This window comes from Ovis canadensis, chromosome 21, assembly GCF_042477335.2.
Source record: "Ovis canadensis isolate MfBH-ARS-UI-01 breed Bighorn chromosome 21, ARS-UI_OviCan_v2, whole genome shotgun sequence".
NCBI lineage: Eukaryota > Metazoa > Chordata > Mammalia > Artiodactyla > Bovidae > Ovis > Ovis canadensis.
This window is the reverse complement of record NC_091265.1, coordinates 21,990,593-22,010,918: the sequence shown is the minus strand read 5'-3', so window position 1 is coordinate 22,010,918 and position 20,326 is coordinate 21,990,593. Positions and strand designations below refer to the sequence as shown.

General features: G+C 38.6%; 1 protein-coding gene across 4 annotated transcripts in view; it reads right to left on the bottom strand.

Annotated features, from left to right (window-relative positions):
* NOX4 (NADPH oxidase 4) overlaps positions 1-20,326 on the bottom strand; it is a 182,257-nt gene that overhangs the window by 59,733 nt on the left and 102,198 nt on the right. The window lies entirely within an intron of this gene.

Below are 20,326 nucleotides of genomic sequence, written 5' to 3'. Positions count from 1 at the left end.
CTAGGACCCAGGTGGTCTGGTCTTTGCGCATTGTGTCAAGCTATTCATCAACAGTTAATGAGGCTATTCTAATTTTACAGAATTGCTCAAAAACTAACCATGAATCCATGAGGTGAAGAAGACTGAGGTGCATCCTGAGTGTCCCCAAACATCGTACGCTCTTTTACACTGTATATCCCATTCTGTACTGTAAGGCAAAGTTTATCTCCCAAGAGTCCCTCGCTTGCATTCTCCTGTTAGGAAGACTAGGCACTTGTTTCACTTCCCCGAGCCTCTCCTATCTTTCCTTTCTTCACTCAACTCCCTGTTGCTGCTTCTTCCTCTTGCTCGTGTTTTAAAAATGAAACTCAATCCCTCCCCATGAAAATTCTTCTCTGTCACCTGTCTAATCATTTTTTCTCACCCCCTTTACTACATCACAAAAATCCAGGAATAGTTCCCAAAGACATCCTTCTCCTTAGAAAGGAAATTATACAGAGAGAAGTAAGTTGGTCAAGTCCTTGTTCTGGTTAATGAGGTACGGACTTGGGGTGACCGTCTTCAAGCACACACACTTTAACAATTTTTATGCAAATACAAAAAGAATGGAGTCTACCTGTTAAAGAAGAAACAATGGCATGAATGAAGACGTAAATTTAAGACTAACAATAAGACAGGAGAAATGTTCGTTTTTTTACCTTAAAGTACAAAACACCAAGAGCAAATTAAGAAAAAATAACACAAAAAGGGGGGATATATTGTGAATATATGGATAAGAAGATTCTGACAGTGGCTAAGTATATTTATTTAATTCGTGCATTCTGAAATTAGCGTGGATTCAAAGACCCACTGGCCTATGGCGACAGAGACAAAAGCCAAAACTCTATTAACTTCCTACAAGACCTCACTGGTTTACTGTAGTAAGGTTTTTGGTTCCTCAGAAAATGGGGTCACCTTAGAGTTAACGTTTAGTTCCCTCAAAGTTGAATATTTCTCTTTCACCCATGCACAGTCACCCTGTCAAATGGTTATGGGGTAAGAGGATCATTTTACAATTTAATTTTTGACATGTAGAAGGCTATTTTTTTCCTCAAAGGAACTTGACCATCACTTTTTCAAGGGGTTCAGAATCTATGAATGGACTGAGATCTAGGAAATGGATGAAGGGTTGTGACTCCCTCCACAGATGACCCGGGTTATACCTTTGTTTGCAAATCCTTGAGTTTTCATTCGTACAAACCAAGTACGACCCTCTAGGCTGCCCATCTATTTGAGTCCTAAGAGTACCATGGTCAGTTAGTTAGCTCCAGAGGTCTCACCAGGTGAGTCCGTTCTGACCATGAGTCCAGACAAGCTGCCCATAATGGTAACCACACCCATCCTGACTCTATCAGTTAATTGCTGTCTCCTAACTCCTGCCTCGGAGAAGGCAATGGCACCGCTCTCCAGTACTTTTGCCTGGAAAATCCCAGGGACAGAGGAGCCTGGTGGGCTGCCGTCTATGAGGTCGCACAGAGTTGGACATGACTGAAGCTACTTAGCAGCAGCAGCAGCAACTCCTGCCTCTCTGGGACATCACCATCTCCACCAAGCTCAAGAACACGCTTTAATGACAACCTCTCTTGCTTGTCATTCTTGGCCTGCAAACTGTCACCACAGACTCTATCAAGGGTTATAGAATGCCTATCACCAATGTATTTCCCAAAGCTGTAGTAAAATCATCCTTCATGGAATGTCATTAAGGAGTTGATAGTCATCATATAATATGTTCTCTCCAGTTTTCCAGTCTCTCCAAGGTGTTGGATAACTTCATTTATAATATACCTAGGAAGTCTGGAAACATATATACCAAAGAATCAAGGATAAATATGGCTAACGATTTGAGATGGAAGTTGAAAAAGGCATTAACTTTTATTTTATCTATATTTGCTTTGTATTTTAAAGAGAATTTATATATGAATAATATTTTTTTTTTCAAAGACAGCTGTGTGTACTCTCACATACACATAGCTTCAAGGGTATTTGTCATTCACACTCCCTGAGTTACAGCTTTTGTAACACTCTCCACTCCTCTACCTCCTGAGGAAGACGTAACACTGATGCAGAAGCAGCACAGAGGCATGCACACACACACACACACACACACACACACCTGCCTCTTAGAAGATACAAGTTAATTTTCCCATAATATTTAAGAAGGACTATTTAAATACACAAGCAAAATCTGCATATCTAAAATTATTTTTTCAGCAAACATTTATGATCATGTAGTAAATATCAGGCACCAAGTTAGATCCTCAATATACTAAAGGTCTAGTAAGGAAGATATATATCTTATTAAAAGAGATGTACACTGCAAACAAGTGAGCGACAAATGTGTTACTCTAATGGTCTGGAAGGACAGAACCACCAACTTTGCCCGATACACTGGGAAGAAAAAGCAAAAGAGGCAGGGAGGTTTTGTAAAAAAGTGAAATAAGCCGGAAAGAAGTCCTTCTTATTTACATTAGATGAAGTGAATAATTTTGCTAGCATTTTTTCTGTCTTACATATAATCAGTTAAAGCATCCTTTATTCATTTATTTACTCACTCAATAAACTTCCATTAAGTACCTATTATTTGTCACACACACAGGAAAAAAAAAACAAAAAAAAACAAGTTTTACTTCTCAAGGGCAGCCTTGTTTTTTCACAAGGAAATGTCAGGACAACAAAAGAACTGCAAGGCAATTATAGCCACAATGGGGCTCAGGGCAGGCCAACCCAGAATGTGGCACTTAGGCATGTGGATTATTTCAAACCAGAAGAATCAAGGATGAACAGACTCAGGAAGAGCTTTTTACCTTCCCCGTAACTACATAAAAGAATTTAGATAAGGGGCCTTACCAGGAAGAGAGGTATTACTAGAGATAACTTCTTATATGTGACAATCATCTGCATTGCATGGAAATCATTTATTTACCAAACATTTGTTCTTCCCATCTTCCTGTGAATTTTCTTCCTCCCCTCTGAAGACGCTACAGCTTACACTTCTCTTCAGCTCATCATGGAATATAAGCCTCAATTCCTAACTGCCAGGGGCTTCATCTCTTTAGGAGCTGAGTTTCATTCTTTCTTTCATACATATAAAATTAAAAAAAAAATTCTTTTCTCATTAATCTGGCTTATGTTAATTTAAATATTCAGCCAGCCAAAGAATCTAGAAGGGGAGTAAGAAAAAGTTTTCCTCTCCCTATCTGCTTGAAAAAGAATTTAGAATATAATTACAAAATTACTTAATGAGGGCAAGAAAAAAGCTGTTCTCCTAGGGATTCAAAGAGATTAATGGTTTGTTAAAATTTGGTGTTTTATTTTCTTAGGAAAAGAAATATGCACACTAATCTTAGAAGAAACAAATTACTTCAAAAAATGAGAATTATAGTGCAAATTCAGAAGTACATCCAAAAATTAACTAGAAAGATACAGAGTATACATTTTCCTTTTTTGAAAAGTTTAAATCAAGTGAATGTTCTTTATTACCATGGTAACTCAGTATTGAATAACAATAGTTGCTATTTAAAATATTGCTTTCAAAGCAACATCAAATGCATCAAATTAATACTATTTCAGATAAATCAGAAAATCTACTTGCAGAGCAAGAATATATTTCTATTAAAGATACAGACAAATCTTCTATTGATAAAAGACTCAAATTAAAATGGACTGCAATTCTACAAGTAAAAAATAATTCGCTGCATGCTCTGGTTATATAAAACTACCTTCTTCACAAATATTAGGGCCAATGTCAAAGGAACACACAAAAAAACAGAATCTATACTTGTGTCACCCAAGGAGGGAAAAAAGCAAGTCTACACTTGTAACCTCAGAAGATAAGAACACAGGGCACAGTACATACAACTAGAGCTAATGAATGAATACATACCCTAATAGGAGCTATAAAGAGAACACACACAAAACTCCCACACTTGGCATTTATTCTCCACAATATTCCCTGTGAGACTTTTCTCAACTATATCTCAATAAATCTGTTATCATTTTTACTACATGTAGAATTTTATCTGCATTTAAGGATATATTTCTCTGCAAAGAATTATATAGCTTTATATCAGCCATGAGCTAAGAAATGAGAAAATTATATCAATGCAATACATTCAAGGGGAGCAAACTATAAACCAGACTGGTGATTAACTGGCCCAGGGCCAAATGGCCAGCAAAAGGCAGAGAGATTTAAAAAACAGAAACAGAAGCAAACCTTAAAAACTCACAGTCAAGTGTACCGTATCCACAGAGAAAATACCACACTCTGTTTCTGCCCCCACCTCGCCTATTTTCTTCCTGCCTGAGGATTACGTAAGAGAAAAGCGCAGCGGGGTCATACATATAATCTGTGTGTCTACACATCTGGTACTTTCAGCACTGTAAGGTCTGAAGGTAGGCAATGCAGTATAGCACAAAGAAAAACTATTTAATGGACACTTTTATTTTCAGAGCAAGCTCAGTGATGAAAGTCTATTCCTTTAACGTTCATTATTCTAGCTCCTACTTGTTAAACATACTATTAAAAAAAAAAATCAAAAGCAGCTTTTGAAAGAACTGCAAACAGACTTGCTGGCCTCTAAATACATCAATGAAGCCACGTCTATTACTGGCTTTCTTACAGAATATGTATTCTCTTCTATTGTCACTGAGGCTAAACTACAGAAATTGACAGGGTGGGGAAAAAAAAAAAAGAACGGAGGTTCAAGGAAAGTGAAAGCAAGAAACAGAGGCAGTTTTAGATGCACACATTGCTACTAAGCTTTCCATAATCTTCCTCTCAAGAGAAATGTTTTCTTTTCATTTGTCACAGCAAATGCACTTTTTTGACAATGTTGGCATTCAACAAAAGAAACACCTCAAAGTGATCAAGGCTCAGCTTGATACTAATTCAGTCCTTGCTTTCTGCACAAACTCAATACCCCCTGGGTGCATATTCAAAAAGGAATATGCAATTTTACCCAAGATCCAAAGAAACTGGAGGGTTTTTTATTTTTATTTTTTTAATGTTTTTTATGAAGTCCTAACCTAAAACCTGGGGCACACAAAATTAATAGTGTGAAATATATGGGCCTTTGAAACCTATCAAAACCAACTGTGCAGTGGTAGCTTTCTCTGTTCTTAAACACAGGATCTCCTGGTCAAAGGCCAAGCCTATGAAATGATGGATTAGGGAAGAGCAACAAGCATATATATAAATTCACTTCCTTCATTAGGCTGTTTTCTTAGACAAATCTGGGATTCCTCCTATCTCCCTGTTTTTGTTTTTTTCCCCCCTCCTGCATTCCTGATACCAGGACTTCTTCCTTTAACCAAACCCTGACCAAGATTTCAGGGTCAATTTAGATTCCTATCCCTTGAAGACGCCTTCACAAAATATGCCTACCAGTAAAAACTTTGTTTTTATTTTTATTTTCAGCATAATAAGGTTAGGTACTGAAGCAGGCAGGCTAGAGCCCATGGGGTCGCAAAGAGTCGGACACGACTGAGCGACCAGGCACACGTGCACTTAACATATCTGGAAGTAATTTTTGGTCATTGGAGAAAAAGATTTAATTTTTTTAAAAATGCTTCAATTGTTTACATGCTAACACTTCGCATTGATTTATGGAGCTTCTTTTATAATATGATATGCATTTCCACAGATTAAAGAATCTGTTCCAGATTATTTTCCTTTCTTAATATATTTCTTGTCTCTTTTGCTCTAGTGCCACATGTTTAAACTAATTGAACACTATTGGAGACAGTGTAGTAAATTATAAAAAGCACATTCTTTAGCATAATATGAGCCTGAGTTAAAATCTCAGCTCATCCACTTAACAGCTTCAAGTTCCTAGACATACGGAGCTTCCCTGGTGGCTCAGATGGTAAAGAACCTACCTGCAATACAGGAGACCCTGGTTTGATCCCTTTGCCAGGAAGATCCCCTGAAGTAGGAAATGGCAACCCACTTCAGTGTTCTTGCCTGGAGAATTATATGGACAGAGGAGCCTGGCGGGCTACAGTCCATGGGATCATAAAGAGTCAGACACTAATGAGAGACTTACACTTTCACTTTCCTAAGCATATGATTTAGCTTTGTAAATTCTTAGCTTGTTTCTAAAATTGATTTCACTTTATAACATGTTTTAATAGAGCCAGTCCTATGCTGCTACTCAAATTTTTCTAGACTTTCTTGTTACTCATTTTTAACTGTTTTTGTGGGTTTTCTTCAAATAATTAATATTATTTTTTATCTTGAGTTCTCATTTTAACTGAAATTGTATTAAGGTTGTAAATTATTTGGGGAAGAATTAAGAGTTTTAGATATCTTGCCTTTATATCTAGAGAAACTGCATGTCCCTTTCAACTATTTTATTCTTCTAAAAGTCTTTAATTTTCTTTATGTCACTTGATTCTCAATTCTCATTAAAGTTATATCAGTTTTTTTCTCTTGATTTACTTTTAATATGAAAAAAACAGTGAACACAAAATGGCTGCCTTCAAGAAACTCGGAAATTTTTTCATTGGAAGTTTACATACAAAAGGCCAACTCCTCTAGTTACAGAAACAATTAATACAATATGTAATAAATATAATTAAGAACTTCTTTTTAAAGGGTAACTGAAAACTGTTGCCTCTGTTTCTGCTCTGTGGAAGAAGCGAGAATTCATATAAAGGGATTTCTAGGCCTAAGAAAAGGAAAAAGGTACATTATCATTTCCTTTCAGTTTGTCTCCCCTGGTTGTCTTTTCTACTATGCTCTCTGCCAACTCTGAAAGTCTATACGGTTGAGTACTACATCTTGACACAATATACCGAACCAGCATTGGAAAGTCCACCCTTCCAGCAGCAACAAAAGCTTTTCCCTGTCACTGTGCAAGCGTAATGTCGGACGGATACATCACAAATGAGGGGAAGGAGCTGGAGGGAGAACGGATGACTGATCAGCTGACTACTCCTGAAGGATAATCTAACTCTTGAAACGTTATTTTCTTATTTGCTCCAGTCAGCGGCATAAGTCTCTGCTAGGTAGTGTCTAGAATGCACAAACTTGTCTGCAGGGACTTTCTAGCCTTTCCCTTCTTTCTAATTATTTGGTAGCTCCATCTCAAGACATTTTACTAGTTTCTTAACACAGTGCCAACAAAACATAAGATTGCCTTCTCTTTTTCAGTACTTTGTGACAGATTTTATTTCAACTCTTCTTCCCTAACTCTATCACCTACTCAAACTACATTTCTTGGTGTTCCTTAGCATTCCATGTCCATAATTTGTCATCTCCAAATTGTCTCAAAATCTCATTTCATGGAAGTATTTAGTTTTTCCATTCTATTTATATGTTTATGAAATTCCACCTTCCTCCTTTGTTAAAGTTCAAAAATCATAATAAGAGCAATAGTATTTTTACTAGACTCTATTCCCAAAGTTCCCCGACTCGATTGCCTTTGAATCACTGGAAGATAAGTTTCTTCCTTAAGCATTAACGTACTTGATGTCTTTAGGTGTGTTCATTTGGATGACCTTAAAGAACACTGCCTGCATGATTATAATCCATTAACTTACAATTTTGCTTTAAAAATGACAATTTTACAAATAGGAAACAGGAATCATATTCATTTAGCATCCTTTATAAAGTACTTAGCAATTACATCAAACAAATGAGTACTTAAAAATGTTCCTCACGATAATGAAAATGTAACAAAATGTTTGTCTTTTTGGCTTTGAAATTATTTAGTCCATCACCACTAGACTAGCTTGGCAAAATGACATATTCTTTCTTGACCACCCAGGACATTATTGTCATATTTTTGACATTGCTTAAGAAATTATGTTACCAAGAAAATTTCTCATTATTCTTTTTTTTGGCTGTGCTGTATAGCATGCAGGATCCTAATTCCCCGACCTGGGATCCAACTGTGTCCCCTTAGTGGAGCAGAGTCTTAAACATTAGACTCTGGGGAAGCCCATCACTATTCTTATTTTCCTTAATACTATATAGTAAAATCAAGCAGAAAATAGTAGATAAAAGAGAAGCCAAACTTAGGAACAAAACAGTTTATAATAAAAACATAACAATCCATGCAAACAAACCACTTTGCTACAGTAACTCTACTTCCAGGTCCAGGAACTGAATGATTCACTTATTTTTAAAAAATAAAAAGTAATATTTTTACTGGATTAAAAAAGCAAAAATTTTGTATTTTTCCCTATCTTTGCAGTTGTAAAGTAACTGGACTAGAATGGAACTTAATGAGTAGTGAATTCCAGTCATTTACTAAGCAATCTCTATATTTTCTGTGGCATTATAAGTGAGCTGTCATCTACTAAAAAATGACAGCATAAATTTCATGTTCATAAACTGAGAAACCAAGGGGAAAACAATTTATCCTCTCTCCTGAGAACAGATGGGCATTTAAACGGTAATACAAATTTCTCATTTCCCTGACAGAAAAATTTCCTTGAATTCTCAAACTATGAAATATGGGATTTAAGTGCAGCTCATATTTATTGAATGATTTACTATATTATGATAGCAAATGAGTTATGTTAAATTATATCATATTAACTAATTGTCCTCAATGATTTCCACATAGATTCACATGAGGCTAGAGATATAATGTGTTTCATTATACAAATAATACATACTTCAGGACATAGTTTGTCAAAACCTTGCTCACATTTACCCAGACAGATAAATATACAAGTAATTGCCTATGGATTTGCTACTCATCACCTACCACTAATAAAAGGCCAGACGAATAAATATTCAATCCCTCTCAGAGTTCTGGGGCAATTTAGAAATAGGCCCATTTGCTATGTGCTTCTCTTTGAACACAGATTCTCTCTACTTACTGGCCTCCACTTGACTGAGTAATTCACTGCAATTTCTACCACCCCCAAACTTCTCTGCGTTTTCTCTCAAAGATGACTTTTATAAGGTTAACAATAATGCCCTGCTACAGTTACTGTTCAGTCCGCCTTCTTTGGTCACAAAACAGCATTCTTATCTCCTTGTTTTGCTTGACGGGCTTCCCAGGCTCTTTACTTCCCAGCAGTAAAGAACCTGCCTGCCAATGCAGGAGACAAAAGAAACATGGGTTTGATCCCTGGATCAGTGCTGGGAGCCAGCATGAGGAACTCCACCCGTGGCAAAGGTCACGAGGAAGAAGGCTTCGGCATACGCAAAGGCGGGATCGAGCCGCAGGAAACCCCCTGTTCTCCAGCATCTACCCTCAAAACCAGAGTCTGCCTACTTTACTGTTTTATGCTCTCACCTACACCTCTGACTTTATGGGAGGCTCTCCCCCATCACCTCTCTCAGAGAAGGAGTTAACCTACAGCTCCAGTTAATAAATATTCCTGGGCATGACAAGAGTGTTTCAACTTACAAACTCCTCTGAAGGTTATCTAGCCTGCCTGTACAGGTTCGTCCGACCACATGTGATTGTTTACAGCCTCCCATAGGTGAGAGGCATGAGATGCTGTAAACTTTCTAAATACAGATTCTTTTGAGAAGTTAGAAAAGTATTAGTATAGTATAGTGGGTTGATTAGAAATTATATTGGTGAAGGGTTTTTAATTTTTGAGCCAATATTTGCTGCTAAGTCTCCATATTCCTTGCCCTTATAATGAATATAACTAGCATATAGAGGAAATACGTATTAACCTTTAAGATTAATCATGTTAACCTTAGGCTAAGTAAATTCCTTTCTTAATTGTAACCCACTACACCCTCACCCTATAGGAATGCAACTTTATCTGGTACCTTCGGAGGGTGGTGCCTGGTTTAAGAAAAATCACCCCTGGAAAATAAGTTTTTTGGTTGACTGACCGTTATCAGAAAGAAAGGATCATAAAATGTCAGCAGGCCTCATAGCCATAAGATGATGTAAAACCCCTAAGACCTTTTTGTATACATTTATATGAAGCACCTGATTTTGATAAAGGTCAGGACTGCTGACCCCCGTGTGACTTTAAAATTTCCATTTGAAAAAAATAAAAAATAAAAAAAAAATAAAATTTCCATTTGCCTCTATGTGTGACAAAAGGTATATAAGCAAACCTGAAAATAAAGAAATCGGATCAGTTTCTGGAAAGACTGATTCCCCTGTGTCTTTCTTGTTCTCCGTTTTTCTGGCTGAATTCCCATCTGGAGCACGGGTACTCACCAAGCCTGCTAATTTTGCCCTGGCTTCTAAGATCCACGTAAGAGGGAGCCCAAGGCAGGGCACCCTCCACTATTCAAGTGGGTGCTGGTGGCCTACATAGGTGGTGCAAGCTTCTTGTCTCAAAGCTTTATTGGTGTCCCATGTAAACCAAGTTATTCAGCATCTTTTGCTCCACTAATTTTCCTACTACACTATTCCTTTCTAATCTCTCTTTATACTTCTAATTAAATAGCTTTTTCCTAGGACGCCAACTCCGTCTCCGCTTCGAATTACCCTGGGTCCACCGGGGCTGGACCCCGGCAGACCAGGAAGATGCCCTGAGGCAGGGCATGGCAACCCACTCCAGTATTCTCACCTGGAGAATCTCATGGACAGAGGAGCCTGGTGGCCTTCAGACCACAGAGCCACAAAGAACAGGCCAAGCTGAGGTGACTAACCATGCACACACAGCTTGCTTGACACCATGACAGATTTTGGTATCTTTGCTTCTAACCTAGTCTTTCTCCTTTCCCATCTGTATAATACCAGTAGGGTGACACATATAAGTACAAATGTGATTTCAGTTCCTGTTTTAAACCCTTCAATTTTTCACCAACATCTTTAGAAAAAAGAGCCACACGTTTAGTAATTCCTACAAGCTCCTCCATGACATGACCTCTGGATACCATCGCAGCCTGCCTTCCAACAGCATGATATTGTTCTCGATTTCCATGGTAATTCACCCCTCGAACCTATCATTCAAGCTGTTTCTCCCTCTGGAACAATCTCTCACTCTCAACAAGTCCTATTTTTTTCCATTACACTCATTTTGGTGCCCAAAGCCTCCCAAATCTCCCTCCCAAGGCACCTTATTGTTGGTAGTCAGTCGGCAAGTTGTGTCCAACTCTTTGCGACCCCATGAACTGCAGCACACCAAACTTCCCTGTCCTTCACTAACTCCATTGCTCACACTCATGTCCATGGAGTCAGTGATGCCATCTCATCCTCTGCCACCCCTTCTCCTCTGCCTCCTTCATTTGGGTGGCCACAGTATTACCTTTATATATCTGACCACTGCCCCACCGCCGGTGATTTTTCAGGAAGCAAAGGATACACCTCTCTGCTTGCTTACCTGCTTTCTCATCTCCCTTCCTCCTCCCTGCCTTCCCCCTCTTTTCCTTCCTTCCTTCTCTCTCCCTCCTTTCCTTCCACCTTCCTCCTCCCTTCTTCTCTTCCCTTATCAAATATTTGCATTTATTTAAAACAACCATTTTAATGGGTCCTTGAGTACAACGGTGAACAAAAAGAGACACAGGTTCCTACTATGTGATAATGCTTTCAGTATACTGGAGAAAACTTGTTATACCAGCGATCACACTTTGAATATACAGTTACCAGTGGAGATAGCGCTCTCAAGAAAAGAAACAGTTGACAGCAGCATATAAGAAACCACAAACTGAAACGTCTAGAAGGCTTCGCAGAAGAAGTGGCTCCTGAGCTGATTTAAAGATACTAGGTGCCTATGTGGGCAGGGGTGGGAGAGGGTGGTGGAGAGTACTGTGGCCATATGGATCAGGATTACATAAGGGGGTCCGGCAGCAAGGGAAGCAAGAGGGACAGAAAAGCCAAGGGTACTGTTGTTCAGAGAGAAAAACACTCAATCAAGATGAGAGGTAGGTCAGGGACTGTGCAAGAAGGCCTTCCCAGGCCATTGGAAGGATTTTGTTTTTGCTTTATCCTAGGAGCAAAGGAGGCTATTAATGTGTTTAAAGCAAAAGCAGGGATTTAATTGGATTCATGCTTTGAAGTTTCTGTGGTTACAGTGCAGAGAATGGATTGGAGGTGACAGCTATAGTGAATTTAATCAGGAAGGGACCAATGCTGGTGAAATCCAACTCCCCACCTGCTCAACAGCTAATCTGAAGAAGTGGACCATGCCTGGGAAAAACTCACAATTATTCTGACTTGCCTCACTTTAAATTTTGAACCACATTTCTCAGCAGGCTGCTCAGAAAGGCCACCATGCTTCACTCATCGATTTACTACTTCAAGTGACACATTACACTTTCTTCCTTCTCTGCAAAATTCAAAGTACTCCCCACTTCCTCAACTTAGAAACAACCTTACTGCTTATTTCACCAAGAACATGAAAGGAATCACAAAAGAAATCCCATTCCACTCACTTCAATCAGAAGAGATGCTCTAAACCATCTTCTCTGTCTTGCCCAGCTGCCTTGTCAGAGGTCAGCTCTTCCACTTGTACGCTGGAATCCAGTTCTCTTAGAATCCATCAGGAGACCCTTATGGACGTTGCTCCTGTAACTATACCCTCTAACTCTCCAGCACTATCAATATTTATATCTCTCAGTTCAGTTCAGTTCAGTCGCTTAGTTGAGCCCAACTCTGCAACCTCAAGGAGCACATCAGGCCTCCCTGTCCATCACCAACTCCCAGAGCTTGCTCAAACTCATGTCCATCAAGTCGGTGATGCCATCTAACCATCTCACCCTCTGTCATCCCCTTCTCTTCCTGCCTTCAATCTTTCCCAGCATCAAGGTCTTTTCTAATGAGTCAGCCCTTCGCATCCGGTGGCCAAAGTATTGCAGCTTCAGCATCAGTCCTTCCAATAAATATTCAGGGTTGATTTCCTTTAGAGTTGACTGGTTTGATCTCCTTAGAGTCCAAGGGACTCTCAAGAGTATTCTCCAACAACACAGTTCAAAAGCATCAATCAGGAAGCTTCCACAAGACTCTTATCCTTATATTTCCATCTCTGCTTCAATCTTATTTTCCATGTTGTCCTTAGGCATATATAAATATAATTGTCCACATGCAATATATGTATATATTATATATATGTATTTATATATAAATATATTTTGGGCTCCCCAGGTGGTGCTAATGGTAAAGGAAACTGCCTTTCAATGCAGAAGACATAAGAGATGTGGGTTTGATTCCTGGGTCAGGAAGATCCCTTGGAGAAGGAATGGCAACCCGTTGCAGTACTCTTGCCTGGAAAATCCCATGGACAGAGGAGCCTGGCGGACTACAGCCCATAGGGTCACAAAGAGTCGGACATGACTGAAGCGCCTTAGCATGCATATATATAAACAGGTAACAATGCATACATTTATTTTATACTCACTCTAAACTTATATCTGCCTTCTCCCTATGTCTTCCCCCCATTCAACTATTGCCCTATTTCTTTACTTCATTTTACATCCAAACTCCTTAGAATTTGTCCAGTGATATGCTGAAAAATATTTAATAGCCAGGTCTTAAAATTTTTTCTAACCCCTACTTTATGAGGTTTGTCAATTTCTATGGAGTGAATAGTCACATTGTGGATGACTTAAAGCTATGAAACTTGACCTCACTGAATGCTGAGTTGGAAAAGAAGCACCCAATAACCCAGTGAGCTCATAGGAGCTGACTCCAACACACCAGATTTGTCTCTACTTATCTCCAGATTTTCTCTTACTATAATTATCTTCTCTTTCCAGCACCCCATTAAATCACAATTCCTAAAGTCATTAGTTCCGCCCTCATTTTACTCCACTCTTCAGCAGCATTTGTCCCAACTGGTTCATTCCTCTTTTTCCAAACACTGTCCTGTGGTGTCCAGGACTCAGACTTGCCCCAGGTTCCTCTCTTTCTTCAGTGACCACTCTTTCTTAATCACCTCTGCTGAGCTCAATATGTTGATATGTCTCAGGGCTTAGTTAGATTTCTGCTCTGTCTGTACACATTTCTCTAACTAGTTGCTCCTGATCAAGAATACCACCTCTTACGGGCAGTTTTGAGAGCTCATGGAGGCAACTTGGCTTTCACAGTTACGATGTATTACTGACATTTACAGAGTAAAGGTCAGAAACATAAACATCCTGCAATTTGTGGAGAATACTGTGCAACAAGAAATTATCACACCCCCGTATGCTTTTCAAATGACTATCTGGACGTTCATGTAAATGAAAAACTCATTTATAATTATAAAAAATGCAAAGATTTTGCAAGATTTAAATATACTCTAGACTTTCTAGCATTGTAACCACAGTAAAAACTAAAGTAATACTGTACTCTATTGTGCTTAGAACTTAATCAAGAGATGTTTACCATTTTGAAAGCACACCACATAAAGACACTGGGCCTCAACAGTATTTGGCATTAGGAGCCTGTATTTGGAACTGTCTTATTGATACTCATTTTGTATATGGCTATAAGTCACCTATTTCATTTTGACTTCCAGTGTAGTCATGCCTAAAAATTTAAATACTGAATGTAAATCATTTACTATAAATTATTTACACAGCTTCTTTATACTAAGGTTAGAACATTTTAATTGATTTTTTAATAAATCATTTGTGGATATAATATCTGTACATTTAATTTTAAGAATGTAAAGTGGCATATAAAATGTTATAAAACATGATGCTGCATCGTACATAATTGAGAATTACTACCCTAGGTGATCCTGACCAGTATCAAGGATTTAAATCCATGAAGGTACTAATGGTTCCCAAGTTTAGATCTCTAGCTTAGAGCTCTCGAATTTAAAATGTATGGAACTGAACTTTCAATGTCCACTCTTTTCCTCCTAATATGCCACAGTGGTCTTTATCTTAATAAGCAGCAACACAGTCCACTTAACTTAAGGAAACTGAAAACCTTGTCATTATATACAATTCATAGCTTTTTTATAACCAACCCTAAAGGAGCCACAAAACTTGAAAGACAACACCTTCAAGATCCATCCACTTTTCAAGCTCCAGTCTCTGTCACCCTGTGCCTAACTGGCATTTCTTCTGTCTAGACATCAGCAAGAGCTTCTCTCTTATCTCCTGACTTCCACTCTCGCCCACCCCATCATATTCTTTTTCACCAGTTTAAAATATGAGTCATACCCTAATCAAAATCCTCCAGTGAATCTCCATAACATTTATAACAAAAACTGAAGCCTGCAAATGCCTATCATAACCAGTCTATGGGCATTTCTTAGACTTTATTCTTTATTTCCAGCAACACTGCACTTCTTACCGGTCCTTGGACACAAATGTTTGACTGCCTAAGGACATCTTCACTGCCTCTTCTCTCTCCCATATGTCTATCACTCCTCTCCGTGATTCAGTGCTCTGTTCAGAGAGGATCTGCTGACCTTCTGTGATAGTCTGGGTCCAGCCCAACCCAGGAAGGGTTCTGTATCATTTAAGTGGAAGGAATCTGAGAGAGGGAACAAGTGACTCAGATGAATATGAACTGGGAAGCCATATTAAAGTTAGGGGAAAAATCCAAAGGGTAACAGGAAGCTACTACCATCCATATACACGCTGGTGGGAAACACAGTGGACAGGTGAGGCTACCGGAGCCCATAAACCAGGGCCATGTGGTAGGAGATAGAATCTCCATTGAGGCATCTCAAAATGATGCTACACCCCCTCCTCCATCAAAAAAGTTTGACCTGTTTTCTTTTTTTTCAAGCTGTTTCGTACAATGCTCAGAGGTATCATCATTTGCTTTTTCCTCCCTAAACTCATCTTTTTTTTTTTTTTAAACTAAAAAAAAATTTTTGGCTTGCCAAACACTAGGTAATTTGACTAGAACAAAATAATCTTTCAGATGTAGACTTCAAAATCATGCTTTTAATTCAATCAGATTAAAATCCAAGTCCTTCCATAGCCCATAGAGTCTGACCACCCCCTACTCTCCTCTCTGATCTCGTTTCCCACCACCATCATTCACTGACTGTATTCCAGCCCCACTGGGATTCTTGCCTTCCCTGAATATCCAAAGTTACCCCCACCTCAGGGACTTTGCACTTACTGTTTCCTTTGTCTAAATGTACTTTTCCCTGAAATCCACCTGATGTATTCCCTCATCTACTTACCTGTCTATTCAGAAAGTCTATATCTAAAATAGTCCTGAAAGTGAAAGTGAAGTCGCTCAGTCATGTCTGACTCTTTGCGACCCCATGGACTGTAGCCTACCAGGCTCCTCTGTCCATGGGATTCTCCAGGTAAGAATACTGGAGTGGGTTGCCATTGCCTTCTCCAGGGGATCTTCCCAACCCAGGGATTGAACCCGAGTCTCCTGCCTTGCAGGCAAATGCTTTAACCTCTGAGCCACTAGGGAAGTCCTACCCCTATCTAAAATAGCACTACCACCCTTCACCATTCTTACTCCCTTTCCTTTATTTTTCTCATAGCACTCATCACTACCTAACACACTACATATTGACTTGCTTTTTTGTTTCTGGGAGGTCTTTATTGACTAGAACAGTCTCTATGAGAGCAGGGACCTTGTCTATTTTGGGCAATGTGGTATCTACAGAACTTAGCGCAGCATCTGGCATAAAATAAATGTTTAATAAATATTAGCCAAAACTTACAAATAATTTAAATGCCGTCTTCCACAAGTGACTAACCAGTATAATTTGCTAGTCATAGAAACAACAAAAGTATATTTCTAGTCACTATAGATCACTTCTTTAGGCATGTCCTTCAACAGTACTTTTATTGTTTTGCATTTTGCAACAACCAGAGCTATTCCCAGATATATTTAGGGTAGGGTAGATGTCATAATTTTTCCAGAACATGTCATTATAAAGTAATAACATTATTATAACTTAGAGTAGTCATAATCTGATAAGAGGCTCCCCAAAATGAAAAAAAAAATACTTAGAATATATTATACATATTCTGTTTTAATCTTTTCAAAAGCAATCATCTAGATGAAGAAGTATAAAACATGCCTGGCTAATATGAGTAGAAGAAAACAGAGACAGACGGTTATCACCTCTTTCTTGGACCAGTCCCTAATGAGACTGCTATCTAAGATTACGGCAGTGTGCCAGTGTGACACGTGAACAAGGCAAATCCAAAATGTTACATAGCCCTGTTTCCCCGCTTTCAGTTCGCAAGTTAATCATATCTTTAGATCTCAGCAAGATTGTCAAATAGACAGGATAGGAATTGATAACCAAGATTCAAGGAAAAACCATTATGTGATATACACAATTGGCCTTTTGTGGGATGTCCATCCAATTATCATCAATCCATTAATTACTGAGTGGAACAATGAAAAGATTTTCAGATTAATTACATGTGGATATTAGGTGTATAATGTTTTATAGTAAAAGTCACCTGCAAAATGTAACCATACATTTGAAATTGGGAAGCAGGACTAATTCTAGAAAAGCAACAGGTATTAATTCATTTCAAAGAGAAATCCTCTCAGATAATTCACTCCACCCCTCTATCATCATCATTTCAAGGAAAAACCTCAATTGCAGAATTAAAGAGGTTTGAAGAGTCTTCTAAACTTAATGAGTCTTTCACATACTTAGGAGATGCAACTAGCATGCATGCTTAGTCACTTCAGTCCTGTCTGACTCTTTGCGACTCCATGGACTGTAGCCCACGAGGCTCCTCTGTCCATGGCATCTCCACGCAAGAATACTGGAGTGGGTTGCCATGCCATCCTCCACAGGATCTTCCCAACCCAGGGATTAAACCTGTCTCTCTGTGTCTCCTACATTGCAGGTGGATATTTTACCACTGAGCCACTGGGAAAGCCCCCAAAGCTAGACAACAAATACAAAACTTTGTTGCCTCCTTGTCCTGTGCTATATAGCTGCTTCATTTACTTCTTGGGTACTCTTACAGCTGGGTGTAGTGGATTAGTCTTAGATTAGACCCATGAGGTGGGTACTAAAGAACAGTACTAAACCTGTTCTTTAGACCTGTCTAGGCAGAACATATCAGATTTTCCTGATAGTTCAGTTGGTAAAGAATCCACCTGCAATGCAGGAGACCCTAGTTCGATTCCTGGGTCAGGAAGATCTGCTGGAGAAGGGCCAGGTTACCCACTCCAGTATTCTTGGGCTTCCCTTGTGGCTCAGAAGGCAGAACATATTTCAGGGAAGAACTAGTCACAGTAAAACATTTCTCAGTCAATTTAAAAAGTAAACCTCTGTTTTTCAACTTCTTAAGCATCTCTTTGGTGTATTTTCTAAAACTACTGCTTTTAATACAGAGTAATACATAATATCAATTCTTTTAGAATAAAAATCAATAATCTTTGATTTCAGCAATGCTATCCCCATTTTTCCTTCCATAATTATTTTTATAAGACAGCTAAAACATTTTTGAACTAAAGTGGCAGTGGCAGAATTATTTAGCGGTTCTCTGCATGAATGCCTGACATTTTCCCCCAAATCAACAAATATTTAAAGTCAACAACCAATAAAGTCTGTTAATTGAAAAGCATCTAACTGGAACTGAACTCTCTGAAGAGAATGAGCTTGTTTCCCCTTCTGTGGCACTGTACATTAAAAAAGAGGATAAAATTAAAACTATTAAGAATTCTTAATAGAAAACATTAAAATAAATGGTGAGATAATGACAATAGAAAATAACTTTGTGAAGAAACTCGGTAACAATAGCTAGTAATAAGCCATGATAAACTTTCTCCTTACCCTGATGAATTAAATTATGACTTCATTGCACTTGTTTCCCTTCAGATATAGAACTCTATCGATTATTATTCATTGCTAAAGTTAATTCTTACTATATTGGGATTCTTACCAGAGAAGAACTTCACTCATTTTTTGTCAAACAGTGCAAAAAAAACACAACTCTTTACTTATATCAACTAGTTCCGGGATTATAGGAACTACTATTTCTATACAACAGCAGTATCCTTCTCACAATGAACTACCATAATCTCTTTCAAAAGCTATCAAATAAATAATTTGAACTGAAGCCTGATTTTTCTCATTGATTCCAATTAGGTCATCACTACTAAAATATCTTTGGATTAGTTTCGTCATCTGCCCATTAAATCCTATGCTGCATATTTCCCCCATTCTCTTCTCATCTCCAATTCCAAGTTGACTGCTCTTTCTATAGACAAAGAATTTTATATACACTATTATTTTTAAGTGTCTCACACAAACTTTTTCAACTTACTTTTCTAAAATATCCCTTCTCTGTTACAAAACATCTTGTCCTTTCCTGATTCTTACAATACATAGCCCCTCTTTCTAATACTAACTTCTTAAACTGCGCTTGCAAGGACATCCTCAGTTTCCAGCCTCACTCCTCCACTGATTCCTTCTCCTCTGCCTTCCAGGACCAATCAGTCTTCCCTTGATCCTAACCCTGTCCACTAGCAAGTTATTAGCACCACTTTCACTACGATGCTTCCGAGCCTTCAAACGTTCCCTAACATCTCCAAGCTGTTCTAACACCTTGTCAAGGCATTCAAGATCTGCACCAGGTTTTACCATACTACTCCCCAAAACATTATCTTTACTTCTGATAGCCTTCTTTAAGAAACTTACCTTTCCTGAATAAGGGCAAATTTACCTTGTCTGATTTTTGACAGTGCTGTGGGTCACCTTCTTTCTTCACCTGCCTGATTCTCAAGTTGGGCTTACAATCTGTCTTCTATGTGAAGCTTCTCGTATGGCCCTAGATCACACTGACTCTGCCTTTTTCTGATTCCCTATAGTTTTCACAAACCAACTCCTAGTTCAGGACTCAATTAAAAAATTACTCTTTCTTTACATTTGCATCCTTTCCTTTGAGAAACCAAAATAAACAATTGGCCAACAAGTTAACATTTACTGATCACTTACTTGTCAGTCACTCTGTTGGGCTGAGGGAATATAAGTGAAGTGAAGTGAAGTCACTCAGTAGTGTCCGACTCTTTGCGACCCCATGGACTGTAGCCTATCAGGCTCCTCCGTCCATGGGATTTTCCAGGCAAGAGTGCTGGAGTGGATTGCCATTTCCTTCTCCAGGGGATCTTCCCAACCCAGGAATCGAACCCGGGTCTCCCACATTGCAGGCAGACGCTTTATCGTCTGAGCCACCAGGGAAGAAGGTGTAATATTTCTTTTATTTACTCACAGTTCTTAATTCAATGCACCTTTCAGATAATAATTTAAAAATCAATAAAACAGCAAATTACCACCAACAGATCAGCTATTATAAATGACTACCATCCCAAAGATGTTGAAGAGTTGTTATATATATATAAAAATATCAGTTCAGTTCAGTTCAGTCACTCAGTCATGTCCAACTCTTTGCAACCCCATGAATCACAGCACGCCAGGCCTCCCTGTCCATCACCAACTCCCGGAGTTCACTCAGATTCACGTCCATCGAGTCAGTGATGCCATC